Raw genomic sequence first — 14,228 nt, forward strand, 5'->3', positions numbered from 1 at the left:
TACAGGGGCTTGGTGGTGGTGCAGAGGTGCCGGATGATTGGGCAACTACTGCAGGAGTGATAAGGGAGGCAGCTAGAAAAGTACTTGGTGTGACATCTGGAAATAGAAAGCAAGACAAGGAGACATGGTGGTGGAATGAGGAAGTGCAGGAGAGCATTAGGGGAAAGAGGTTGTCAAAACAGAAGTGGGATCGACAGAGTGATGAGACAAGTAGGCAGGAGTACAAGGAGATGCGGCAGCAGGTAAAAAGGGATGTGGCGAAAGCCAAGGAAAAGGCATATGAGGAGCTGTATAAGAGGTTGGACACTAAGGAAGGAGAAAAGGATTTATACCGATTGGCCAGGCAGAGGGACCGAGCTGGGAAGGATGTACTGCAAGTTAGAGCAATAAAGGATGGAGAGGGAAATGTGTTGACTAATGAGGAGAGTGTGTTAAGAAGATGGAGGGAGTATTTTGAGCAGCTGATGAATGAGGAAAATCAGAGAGAGAGAAGGTTGGAGGATGTGGAGTTGGTGAAGCAGGATGTAGATAGGATTAGTAAGGAGGAAGTGAGAGCAGCGATTAAGAGGATGAAGAATGGAAAGTCGGTTGGACCAGATGACATACCGGTAGAAGCGTGGAGATGTATAGGAGAGATGGCAGTGGAGTTTTTAACCAGATTGTTTAACAGGATTCTGGAAGGGAAGAGGATGCCTGAGGAATGGAGAAGGAGTGTGCTGGTACCAATCTTTAAACATAAGGGAGATGTGCAGACCTGCAGTAACTACAGGGGAATTAAGTTGATCAGTCACACCATGAAGTTATGGGAAAGAGTAGTGGAAGCCAGGCTAAGAGAAGAGGTGACCATCTGTGAGCAACAGTATGGTTTCATGCCGAGAAAGAGCACCACAGATGCCTTATTTGCTTTGAGGATGTTGATGGAGAAGTATAGAGAAGGACAGAAGGAGCTGCATTGTGTATTTGTGGATTTAGAGAAAGCGTACGACAGGGTGTCGAGAGAGGAGTTGTGGTATTGTATGAGGAAGTCAGGTGTGTCAGAGAAGTATGTGAGGGTGGTGCAGGACATGTATGAGGACAGTGTGACGGCAGTGAAGTGTGCAGTAGGTACGACAGACTGGTTCAGGGTGAAGGTTGGACTGCATCAAGGATCGGCCCTGAGCCCTTTCCTGTTTGCAGTGGTAATGGACAGGTTGACGGAAGAGGTCAGACAGGAGTCTCCCTGGACTATGATGTTTGCAGATGATATTGTGATTTATGGTGAGAGTAGAGAGCAGGTTGAGAAGAGCCTGGAGAGGTGGAGATATGCGCTTGAGAGAAGGGGAATGAAAGTCAGTAGGAGTAAGACAGAGTACATGTGTGTGAATGAGAGGGAGGGCAGTGGAGTGATGCGGTTGCAGGGAGAAGAGGTGGAGAAGGTGGAGGAGTTCAGGTACCTGGGGTCAACAGTGCAAAGTAATAGAGAGTGTGTTAGAGAAGTAAAGAAAAGAGTGCAGGCAGGGTGGAGTGGGTGGAGAAGAGTGACAGGAGTGATTTGTGATAGTAGGGTATCTGCAAGAATGAAAGGGAAAGTTTATAGGACTGTGGTGAGACCTGCGATGTTGTATAGATTAGAGACAGTGGCATTGAGTAAAAGACAGGAGGTGGAGCTGGAGGTAGCAGAGCTGAAGATGTTAAGGTTTTCGTTGGGAGTGACGAGGATGGACAAGATTAGAAATGAGTTTATTAGAGGGACAGCACATGTAGGATGTTTTGGTGACAAGGTGAGGGAGGCGAGATTGAGATGGTTTGGAAATGTGCAGAGAAGGGACATGAATTATATTGGTAGAAAAATGCTGAAGATGGAGCCACCAGGAAGGACGAAAAGAGGAAGGCCAAGGAGGAGGTTCATGGATGTGGTGAGGGAAGACATGCAGGTAGTTGGTGTGAAAGAGGCAGATGTAGAGGACAGGGTGGTATGGAGACGGATGATCTGCTGTGGCAACCCCTAATGGGAGCAGCCGAAAGAAGAAGAAGAAGAAGAAGATGATGAACTGTATAGTTGAGAAAATCAAAGTAGCTTTATTGAAGTGGAAAGAAATGTGTAGTTTGCAAAAAGCATTTTCAAATAAATACCAGTTCAATAATGTTAGCATAATTATTTCCCTTTATTGACATGAAAGCCCAAATTTAGTGCAGCTGTAACTAGTAACATGGAGTTGCCCTGTGATCCATTAAAGTGTCATACAATCTCAATATAAATACATTAGCAAGATTATTAACTGCCTTATAGCTACAAATGCTTTTTTTCTTCAACAGGCAGAAAAACTACTAAAAAAATGAAGTTTTATCAATATACCATATATAATTGTTATATTTTTATTGCACAGATCAATCAAAGTCTTGCACATTCAAATTTTTTTTCTTGGAGAAAATGTTTTCAACTGGCTGCAACTTCCAGGTCACTGTCGAGATCCCCAATATGCCATGTCGTGCCAGTTTCTGCTTCACCTAAAAAAGTAATATATTAATACAGGAGAATTTTATAACTAAATAAAACAATCTAAGAACCTGGGTAACTTTGATAGTGTTGACTCGGCCTCCAAAGTCCCTTGTTCTTGGTCCGATCGAGTGTATGTGGTATATGATTGCCAAGCATGTCTGATCTATTAAGGCCCGAACTCACAATTTATAGAACATAAGTCATCTTCTGATATTTCTGAATTTTTGTGGTGTTCAGGCTTTGATGCGTCAAAGCAGTTTTAGTGACAAGAAGGACCCAGTCAAAATAAGTAACTGGATTTAATTTGATGGCTGATCAACATTCTTTTTCCCAAAGATAGCTTATGACTGCTATTACTGCTTGGACAGTCCTTAAGGGTGGACTGAGGAGCTTTGTGGGGACGCCGCTAAGTGTTTAGGAAGACGTGCTTATTAAAAGTCTGCATCCATGCCTCGTGAGTCGCTCTACAGGTATGTGTCGACGCTAATGCCATTATTAAATATATGGGCTTTAACAATCGGCTGATTAAAGTGTTTTTTCCCTATTTAACGTGCGGGTCAATGTGCAAGGGACGTTACAGTGGGCTGCTGTAGTGGGCTGCTGTAGTGGGCTTTTCGTTTGCTGTGTGGCTTTCCTGCGCTATGTGCATCGTTTACACCGCTTTGATGTTGGCTTGACTGTCTGCTTTATCCGCTGCTCTGCGCTACATCATCTGTGCTCTGCTTTGCCTGCTTTGCTCTGCGTTGTCTGCTTCACTGGGTTCAGCTGGGCATTGTTAATTTACGTTCCTGTTCTCTGGAGCTCCGTGTTATTTCCATTTGGCACCAGCTGATTGACATTTTGCTGCTCTTGTATGCTAACAGTTTCTTGTTGCAGCATTTAACTACCTGCAAGATCAGCTGGGCCGGGGGCATGGTGCTTATTTCCAATGGCAGTGTGAGTAACTGATTTAGAAGTGGCGTGTTACAGGGTAGTCATTACCTGATTCTTTGTGTTGTGATATAATCATTTGTTTTTGCATTAGCTTTATTCTTTTGTTTATGATTATTAGTTTATTAGATTACTTTATCGGGTTGAGGTTTCCCTACTGTAATGGGAATCTATTTATTTTGGTTTCTATTCTTTTTATTAGTTTGAATATGTGGTATAATGTCTTTTTTGTTTTCTTATTAGTCAAGTGTAGTTATTTTCTAATTTCTTTTGTGATCTGTTAAGTACCTTTCCTCTGTTCACGTGCCTCTGTACGGATCAAGTAACAAGCAGTTTTTGGGCTGTTGACTGTGTCGAGAGCCAGGCTGTTGTAATGCGATGCTAGTTTTAATTTGTGTTTTAAATTACTTTTCTGTCTTCTCTTTTGCCTTTAGGAGTGGGGTGGCCAGTGGCAGCAGATTAGCAACTTGTGGTGGTGGGTTCCTTACCTGATTGCAGTGCAGTGTTCACAGGTGTGGTGTGCTGTGGTGCGTGTGCACATGTGAGTGTTCTCTCTGCTTAGGACCCTGTGTGCTCTTTGCTTAGGACATCAGGCCTTCTCCCACCCTGAAGTGTTTGTCTTCTTTTCTGTTTTTACTATTTGATGTAGTGAATAAAAAAGTTATTTTAAATAAAGTTTTTGTTATTCACTCAACTCTGGTCTAATACCTGACCCAGTCGTGATGAACCTGTGTGCCTTAAGGTTGAGGGCAGTCCCGGAAATAGCCCCCGGGTGGCGTAGTCGGTACAAATTGTTAGTTGGTAACACCGCAGTTGGCGTAGCCGGTAGAAATTAACGAGTTGGCCGTAGTTGACTGCAGGACTTTGTGTGTTTTATGGCACACTGGTGACAGAACAGTGGTTGGGTGAGTACCTTTGTAGCACGCCATGGATAATGAATTGCAGGAGATGCGGGATTTAGTAGCCCAATTACGGATGGATAATGAGAGGTTGCGACAGGAGCGTGCGGCGGTTGAGCTGCCCAAACCTGGCGCACCTTCTGTTAGTGCAGCATGCCCATCTACACCGCGATCAGCTGAGGTGAGTGCCAGTACAGTTGAACGATTTGTATTTATTCCGAGGGATCGACGCTGCCCAAATTTCAATGGCAGGTCTGGTATCGGTATCGATGAGTGGCTTGAGGAGGCCCAAGCATGTATGCGTGTTCGTAAAATGATCCCTAGGGAGCAAGCCTTTTTCCTGTATGATCACCTTGAAGGGGAGGCCAGAAACGAGATTAAATACCGGTCTAGTGCTGATAAGAGCGATCCAGACAAAATTATTGCAGCATTGCGTGAAGTGTATGGTTGTGCAGAGTCGTATATTGCGCTGCAAGAAACATTTTTCTCTCGGCGGCAGCGCGAAGGAGAAACATTATTGGAGTTCTCCTTGGTGTTGTTAAGCCTTTTTGAGAGGGTTAAAAGCCAGCCGCCAAGTGAAGTTTTAAATGGTGATTTCATTGTGCGAGATCAATTCGTTGAATGCGTTTTAAAAAATGCGCTTCGTAGAGAATTAAAACAACTGATACGACGTCAGCCCACTGTAACGTTGCTAGAGGTTCGGGAAGAAGCGATTCGTTGGGAACGAGAGGGATTGCCAGGGGGTGCTAGGGGTAGAAGTCAGTCGGTCCCCCTAGTGAGCGGAATCCAGTATGAGGTCCGGGGAAGCCCAGAGATAGGTTGGGCTCAGGGAACTCATACATCTGAGTTAAATGAGCTAAGAGAAATGCTGCATCGGCGGCAGCAGCAGTTAGATTTGCTTACCCAAACTATCGCCCGGAGTCAGACTACCTTTTCCCAGGGTCGTGCACCTCTTCCAGCTCAATTGATCTGTCAACGGTGTCAACAACCGGGTCATTTTGCAAGGGAGTGCGATTGGAAGCGTTGCCCCCCTCGCCCTCTGCCACGCCCAGTTGTTGCCCCTTCGACCGGTGAACCAAGGTCCTTGCCTGGCTTTAACCGTTTGGGAAAACTAGCGCCTACCGAGCTATTCCATCAAGAAATCTTGTTTTCGGTTGGGGTTTGAGCCTTGGGGCTCGGATTGTTTGCAGTCATGTCACTGGCTGCAGCTCCGCGCAGCGAATGGACTGGAAATTCCGTATATTGGCTATCTCAAATTGGTTATTGAACTGTGTGGTAATAAAATCCCTAATTGTGGAGTGTTGGTGGTCCGTGATCCTCCGGGCAGTGGCACAGACACGCCTGATATTTTGGGCATGAATGTGCTTAGTTGTTGTTATCGGGAGCTGTTCGTTTGACACGGATCCAATTTGTTCGAGTTGCCAAGTGTGGTCAAGGATGAAAATATGATTTGACCCAAGTATTTAAAAATTGCCAACAAGTTGTCCGTGCTGCTGACCATGGGAATAACGTAAAGGTAAGGGTATGCCGCATTTCTGGCGGCACTTTGTTTGCTGGTAAGACCGTGTTGTTTGAGCCCACCGAGACCGGTTTGCCTGCGGGACTATTGGCTTCACCCTCTTTAGTACAGGTGAGAGGGGGGACTGTCTCGGTCCCTGTCATAAATGTTGGTACCGTCGACTTAGTATTGTGTCCCACTACGGTTATTGGAACACTAAGGGCGGTATATTTAGTGGGGCTACCAAATGGATTGACCGAGGTCTCAACCGTGATCGTGCAGGTGGCCTCTTGTGATACATCGGATATGTTGGAGCAGATAGAGTCGGTTGATTTAGGAGGACTGTCGGTCGAGGAACAGGAGCAGGTTAGGGCTCTCCTTCATGAGTATCAAAATGTGTTCTCGGTACATGAAGGAGACCTGGGTTGTACCAACTTACTCTTCCACGAGATCCCCCTAACCGACGACATTCCAGTCCGGCAGCGGTACCGACATATTCCACCATCCGAGTATGAAGTGGTTAAGACCCACATCAGTCAGTTGTTAGACTCACAAATCATCCGGGAGAGTTGCAGCCCATACGCCTCCCCCATCGTGTTAGTTAAGAAGAAGGACGGTAGCTTACACATGTGCGTAGACTACCGTCAGCTTAATTCCAAAACGCGTAAGGATGCGTTTCTGTTACCTCGGATTGAGGAGACGTTGGATTCATTGACTAGTGCCCTCTGGTTTTCCACTTTAGATCTGGCCAGTGGGTATAACCAAGTTCCCGTCTCTGAATCTGACCATCCCAAGACTGCCTTTTGCACGCCATTTGGGTTATTTAAATGGAATCGGATGCCGTTTGGTTTGTGCAATGCGCCAAGTACGTTCCAGTGCCTGATGGAGCGGCTCTTTGGTGACCAGCGGCACCAGTCTGTTTTGTTGTACTTGGATGACATTATTGTGTTTTTTCGTCAGTGCAACAGCATTTAGAGCGGTTAAGGATAGTGCTGAGTCGCTTTGGGGCTGAAGGCCTCAAGGTAAAACTGGAAAAATGCGCGTTCTTTCAGGAAAAGGTTACATATTTGGGGCATGTAATCTCTGCCTTGGGAGTAGCAACAGACCCGGGTAGGGTTGAGGCCATGGCTCAGTGGCCTTGTCCTGTGACAGTGGCCGAGCTGCGGACCTTCCCGGGGTTTGCCAGTTACTATCGGCGTTTTGTTGAAGGGTTTGGTGACTCCGTTACATCAAATAGTGGCAGAGCTAACACGAGGTAAGGTAGGTAAGCGCAGTATAGAGTTGGCAGCTGTGTGGTCTCCACAATGTGAGGAGTCATTCCAATCTTTGAAGCGAAAGCTTACTACTGCGCCAGTGTTGGCGTATGCAGACTTTACGTGGCCTTTTATAATGGAGGTTGATGCCAGTTATGCAGGGCTCGGAGCTGTATTGTCGCAGGAAGTTGAAAGGAAGGTTAGACCAGTCGCATACGCTAGCCGCAGTCTTCGGCCTGCAGAACGGAATACGGCCACTTATAGTTCGATGAGGCTCTAATTCTTGGCCCTTAATTGGGCCATGGCTGAGAAATTTCGGGAATATCTGTTGGGACATAAGTGTGTCGTACGTACGGATAACAACCCACTAAGTCATCTGGCTACAGCCAAGTTAGGTGCTACCGAGCAAAGGTGGGCTGCTGAGTTGGCTGCCTTTGATTTTGTGATTCAGTACCGGGCGGGCAGAACCAATCAAAATGCCGATGCGCTGTCGCAATTAACAACTGTGCAACCGGAGGCCGATGGTAGTGGGCAGTTAGGGGCTGTGGTGCCTGAGCTTTTGCGGGGAGCAGTGATTGTAGGACAAGCGGAGGTTACCACTTTGCATGCGATGCAGGTTTGGCCCAGTTGCTCGGCATCTGAGATTAGCATTTTAAAGCAGGCGGACCCAGTGGTAGAAGAAGCCTTAAGGTTTTGGCGGCAAGGGCAGCGTATGTCCGCAGATGTCCGCAGATGTGGCTCAGTGGGTTCAGAAGTGCGAGCGGTGTCAACAAGCTAAAGATGTGGCACCAATTCCTCAAAGCTACATGGGCCACTTATTGGCATCTCGTCCAAATGAGATTGTAGCCATTGATTTTACTGTGTTAGAGCCGTCTCAGGCTGGGCAAGAAAACGTGCTTGTGGTGACTGACATTTTCAGTAAGTTCACAAGGGCAATTCCTACTTGGGATCAGCAGGCTAATACTGTGGCCAGGGTCTTGGTAAAGGAGTGGTTCTTCAAATTTGGGGTTCGGGCTGCAATTTTGAGTCCAGCCTGATTCAACAGTTGTGCCGCCTGTATGAGGTGGGAAGGTCACGCAGCACTCCATGCCATCCGGCCGGCAACGGCCAGTGTGAGCGGTTCAATCGGACCTTAAACAATTTGTTGCGGACCTTGCCCACTGATCGGAAGAGAGATTGGGCATCATGCCTAGCCCAGGTGGCAACACCACTCCTCACCAAGCTACTGGTGAGTCGCCTTTCTTTTTAATGTTTGGGCAAGAGCCAAGGTTGCCTAGAGATTTCCTGCTCGGTCAGGTACGAGGGCCTGTGGCAGGTCGAGTCCACAAGTGGATAGAGGAGCATCAGGCACAGCTGCAGGTGGCGGTTGATGGTGCCCGAGAGCGGCCTGCAAGCCGGCGTAAAGCAGGACATGATCAATGGGTAAAAGAGCTGCAGTTGTGGGAGGGCCAGTTGGTTTATCTGAGAGACTATGTGGTCTGGGGTCGACATAAGATACATGATCTATGGAGCTCCACTGTATATCAGGTGGTTAAAGCTCCTCTGTCTGGTGGTTCCGTGTATACAGTAGCTCTGGTAAGTGTCCTGAGTCGAGTTCGGCACGTTCATCGGTCTGCATTGAAACCTCGAGCCCAAGGGGAGGTGGTAGCAGTTGACCTCTCTGAGGGTCCAGATGAATCACCAGTGCCTTTGGAGCCCGAGATAGAATTAGATGGGGACCTGGCATATGTGGTTTCTGAGGTTCCACCATTAGCTCACAGGGGGAGCATTGCAAGGCCAGATCCATCGGGGATGGTGCTTGCTGATGATCCTCCGGCATTTATAGATATGTCCAATGTTGAGTTGGTACCCCTGGTAAGGTCTCCCTCCCTGAACCCTCCTAATCCGTTAGGGGTGGTTCCACGTCGGACAGGACGAGTCGGAGCAGGTCAACATTCTAATGTGAACCATTTACCACGAACGGTAAGAGCTGGAAATGTAAGTGCTCCAGATCCTTCAGCTTGTGGGGCTAATGCAGTCATGGCATTTTTCAGGTGCTGGAATTAGGGTCTTGGGTTTAAATACTCCACCGTCGGGACGACGATGACGAATGGGGGGTAGAATGTAGCAGTATGGTCTGATGTCATCTAGTCAGCTGAGGCTGATTATGCTCATTTACCTGCCTATAAAGTCGTTTCGGTTCATGTTGTGGGTGTGTTTGCTCTTTGTCCACGAGCGAGCCGCCGTACTTCCGGGTTTACGTGCGGATAGTGTCAAGGTAGGAGCTGTTGGCAGTGAATGTTTTGTAATATTATGGTCTATCACACTGGGGCTTATGAAATTATTCCATTTAAGGGTGGACTGAGGAGCTTTGTGGGGAAGCCGCTAAGTGTTTAGGAAGACATGCTTATTAAAAGTCTGCATCCGTGCCTCGTGAGTCGCCGTACAGGTATGTGTTGACACTGATGTCATTATTAACGATATGGGCTTTAACAATCGGCTGATTAAAGTGTGTTTTCCCTATTTAAAGTGCGGGTCAATGTGCAAGGGAAGTTACAGTGGGCTGCTGTAGTGGGCTGCTGTAGTGGGCTTTTCGTTTGCTGTGTGGCTTTCCTGCGCTATGTGCATCGTTTACACCGCTTTGATGTTGGCTTGACTGTCTGCTTTATCTGACTGCAGCTGCTCCGCGCTACATCATCTGTGCTCTGCTTTGTGTGGCACCGCCACACATAGATCAGGGGTGTCAAACTCAGTGTCAAATCTGACCCGACGTACAATTATATCCGGCCCACAAGATGATTTTATAAAGATCTATTATTATTGTTATTAATGTCCCGGCAATATGAAGCGCTGATAACACAAACTACAGATCCCATAATGCAGCGCTTCAGATGCTTTACCGCACACTAGACTACCTGGGAACAGCGTCAATCAAGTGGAGCTTCTGTTGATGTATTTAACTCTATTGTACAGTTATTGTGAAACAGCGCCTCATAGTGGTGAAAATAAAAGTTGATTTTAAATAGATGTTTACTGACACTGCCGGTAAACACGTGTGTCTTTATTTAAGGAGCGAATGTGGCTGTAATTAAGGAAATTAATCTGTGACGGAACTACGAGACAAAACATCAGGAGAAGCTGAAAAACCTGAATGCAGAGCAGAAGATCCAGAAAGTAGAAGAGTTAAAGAAGAATCTGACATTTCAGCAGATGTTTTTTCACCAGAGCAAAATCCCAAAGTGAAGCTGGTGTGAAAACAGAGGAGAAATCAGAGTCTCATCAGCAGGTTATTCACTGAGGGAGAGTTTCTGAAGAGCTGCATGATGAAGCTGTGAGACGTCTGGTGTTTGACTGGAGATATTTTTATGGAGAGCAAAATATTGGAAGTTATTTAAAGTTTAAGTTGATTTATTCTGGAATAATATTCCTGTCTGTTTTTTTTTCTTATTCATGTTAAAATAAACATTTCGTTTTAGTGTGTTTAATAAATGTTTGTCCTGTTCGGCCCACGACCTCAAGTGTGCTTTGAGTTTTGGCCCCCGGTTCGATTCGATTCATTCACAAATAATTAAACATCACAAGATGCCTAATTTGAAGGATTCAAATTTACAGAACAAAATACCCTCAATTCATTACATAAACAATATTTCTCCAACATAACGGATCCACATGCATTTTTAAGAACATGACTGAAAGGAAAAAGAGAATGAAATAAATTATTATTTTTTTATTTTTCCTTTAGATTCTGCTGTTAGAAAACCGGTAATGAGGCTGCAGGTGAAGTCTGATGGGAGTGTTTATTATCCTGCTGTGCAGACGTGCATTTTACAACTCAAATAAAATCAAATTTTATTTGTCACATACACACACATACAGGGTACGACATGCAGTGAAATGCTTTTTAACGACGGTCCGGCATGAGGGAATAGGATGGGGAAAGAAATAAAACAAAGAAAAAGAAGGCAGATAAATAAAAAAAAACTATATAAAATAAAAGAATACATAAAGATATATATATGAGAAAAAATATGTATATACAAATATGCTTATGGCAGTAAACAGTAAAACAGTAAACAATTTAAGGTGTTTTTGTGATTCCATAAAGTGTCCGTGTGCGGTATGGTGTGGTGTAAAGTGTCAGTGTGCGGTATGGTGTGGTATAAAATATAAAGTGCACTGTGCTGTGCGAGTCCAGAGTTTAAAGTGTCGTAGTGCGAAAAAAGAAATAAGTGCAGAGAAGAAGTGTGATGATGGAGAGAGTGGACCAGTTTTTAGATCCTGGGTGTTTCCTGGTTTAAACTCCGAATGGCCTGCAGGAAGAATCTCTTCCTCATTCTCTCTGTGTTCGCTTTTAGGGAGCAGAAGCGTTTCCCTGAACGCAACAAAGAAAAAAGTCCATTGTTGGGATGTCTGAGGTCCTGCACCGCGTGCTGTAGATGTCCTGCACCGCGTGCTGTAGATGTCCTGCACCGCGTGCTGTAGATGTCCTGCACCGCGTGCTGTAGATGTCCTGCACCGCGTGCTGTAGATGTCCTGCACCGCGTGCTGTAGATGTCCTGCAGGTTAGGGAGCTCTGTGTGAATGGTACGTTTAGCTGAACGCACCACCCTCTGGAGGGCTCGTCTGTCCTGCATGGGGTTGTTCCCGAACCAGGAAGTGATGCTACCCGTCAGAACGCTCTCAATGGTGCAGGTGGAGAAAATCTTTATCACCTGAGATTGAAGTTTAAAGTCCCTTAAGCGTCTCAGATGGTACAGACGCTTCCGGGCCTTCTTCACCAGGGTGTTGGTGTGACAAACGTAAACTGTCCACTCTCTCCACTGGTCCTGTTGATGTTTAGCGGCTGGTATGACTGCTCCTGCTTCATGCTGAATTCCACTATTAACTCCTTAGTCTTGTTGACGTTCAGGAGACGGTTGTTCCTCCTTGTTAACCCCCTGTAGGTAGGCCATCTCGTCGTTGTTGGAGATCAGGCCCACCACAACAGTGTCGTCAGCAAACTTGATGATGGTGGTGGAGTTGGAAGTGGCCACACAGTTGTATGTGTACAGTGAGTACAGCAGGTATTCTCAAATATAAGTTACTTAAATAAGATTTTACGTAAGGACAAGTAAAGTTACCGGTCTAAAAATCTACTCAATTAAAAGTAAAAAGTAGCTCATGTATAATTTACTTAGAGTAAAATTTACTGAGTTATTTTTTAAGAGCAACAGTCAGGTGGGGGATTGTAGTGTAGTTCAAAAAGGACAAGGGATATAAATCTCAAACTAGTTGTTTTTAATTGAAGGAATCTCTTTATAATTATAAATAAGTTCTGAATTTCTATAATGGTTACTAAAATGTACTCACTTTTGTGAGATAGTGTATCCTTTCCTCAGGACGAGATTGTAATGAAGGAAAAGCATCAGATATCTGCCCCTGAGAGACTCCAAATCCTAGCAGCCACCTCTGCCTCCAATATGGCTGCCACAGTCTGAGATCACTGAGAGCATTTACATAATCACTGCTTTCAGTAACCATGTGATTAAGTTCACCTGTGCTCAATTACACACACACACTAAATCTGTGAGAGACTCTTATCCACAATTTGAGCATGAATTAAACATTGACTAAGAGAGTGAGTGATATTCTTGACCTCTCCAGATCTTGACATTAAGCAAAACTATTCACACAAAGTGTGACTAAACAAATGTTTTCAACCAAATTTTATCTTTGATTCGAAGCCAATGTAAAGTGGATGGGATAGGGGTGATGCGGTGAAATCTTCTGGTTGTAGTAAGGACTCTTAACATCAGGAAAGTAAGACACTGCAAAACCTAAAGTTAACAAAACCATGAACGAGTTTAGTTTTTTATTGCATTGCATATTTCTTATATTTGCGATATGAGACGATTTTCAGCAAGCACAAACCCGCTCAGTGTACTGGGTACTTGTAATCTACAAAGCAAATACCAATCATATGATTCAGTTCTGTGATGGAGTGCTGTGTAAATTTCCTGATGTCCAGTTACGTGCTCTGTAAGAGTCTGTGCGCCTTTTATATCTTTTAAGACGTGTATACTTTTATATGATGTGGGGTTCATTTCGTTTTCGTCTGTTATAAACATTGTACTTTATAATAATTTAATCAAGTTAGTGTACAGTTTCTGTGTAGCAGCCAAATTTTAATCACATGATTCACAAATCACAAATTTTCTTGCTTTTTTTATGATTTGCTTTCAACATTGGCGTCGTCCTCCGTCGTCTTCCATTAAATCCACTTTGGCTTAAATATCGACGGATGGTGCGATATGACACTGATATACCTTGACCTTGAAATTTACCTCTAAACTTTTTGAGTTGCTACGATCCACAACATGTATTTTACATTCATATTTTACATGTTCCAAAACCACTCTACAACATACCATGCCTGCAAGTAAACAAGTCTCTTCACCAGAAGTGAAAAGGTAATAAATTACTCTACTCAAGTAAAAATACTGTTATAAGATTATAGGTAAGGACAAGTAAAGTTACCGGTCTAAAAATCTACCCAATTAAAAATAAAAAGTAGCTCATGTATTATTTACTTGGAGTAAAATTTACTGAGTTATTTGTTTACAGCGGGGAGTCGGGTGGGGGATTGTAGTGTAGTTCATAAAGGACAAAGGATATAAATATCAAACTAGTTGTTTTTAATTGAAGGAATCTCAACAATTTTAGGTGACATTTTTGCAAGTTGTGAAGTGAGTTTGTAGTGTTGCACAAGCCAGTGCACTCTTAGTGCTGGTCCCAAGCCTGGTTGCGTTATGAAGGACATTCAGTGTAAAACGTGCCAAATCAGAGCTGTGGAGGTTGTGGCTGTGGCCCCTGAGGGGGCACAGCATTGAGGGTCCAGTCTGCCCCCGAGGTCCATTCCAGAGCTCCATCCATGAGGAGGTCGTATGCGGCGAGATGGCGTCTGTTCACTGCATGGAACAGTTCGCAAAACGGTTGGTGCCGTTTAAAGGGTAACTGAGAGAACGAGATGCTGCGTTCCCCTTGTCACACTGCGGCATCCCTGCAGTTACATATGTAACCTAGAGAAGTTATTACTCAGGGTGTACTCAATTTTGTTGGCAGCTATTTAGACAATAATGGCTGTATGATAAGTTATTTTAAAAGGACAGTAAATCTGTACTGCTACACAAGCTGCACATCCTCTAAAATAT

General features: G+C 44.8%; 1 protein-coding gene and 1 long non-coding RNA gene across 4 annotated transcripts in view; both read left to right on the forward strand.

The window, feature by feature from the left end:
- The window catches only part of LOC310721010 (putative C-type lectin domain family 20 member A), a 49,562-nt gene that overhangs the window by 16,238 nt on the left and 19,096 nt on the right, over positions 1–14,228 (forward strand). The gene's annotated exons all lie outside the window — the stretch shown is intronic.
- LOC310721571 lies at positions 8,466–9,745 on the forward strand. The gene is made up of 3 exons (XR_014532101.1): positions 8,466–9,316; positions 9,394–9,505; positions 9,592–9,745. It is a non-coding gene; the product is annotated as an uncharacterized lncRNA (long non-coding RNA).

This window comes from Silurus aristotelis, assembly GCF_946808225.1.
Source record: "Silurus aristotelis genome assembly, chromosome: 27".
Lineage (NCBI taxonomy): Eukaryota > Metazoa > Chordata > Actinopteri > Siluriformes > Siluridae > Silurus > Silurus aristotelis.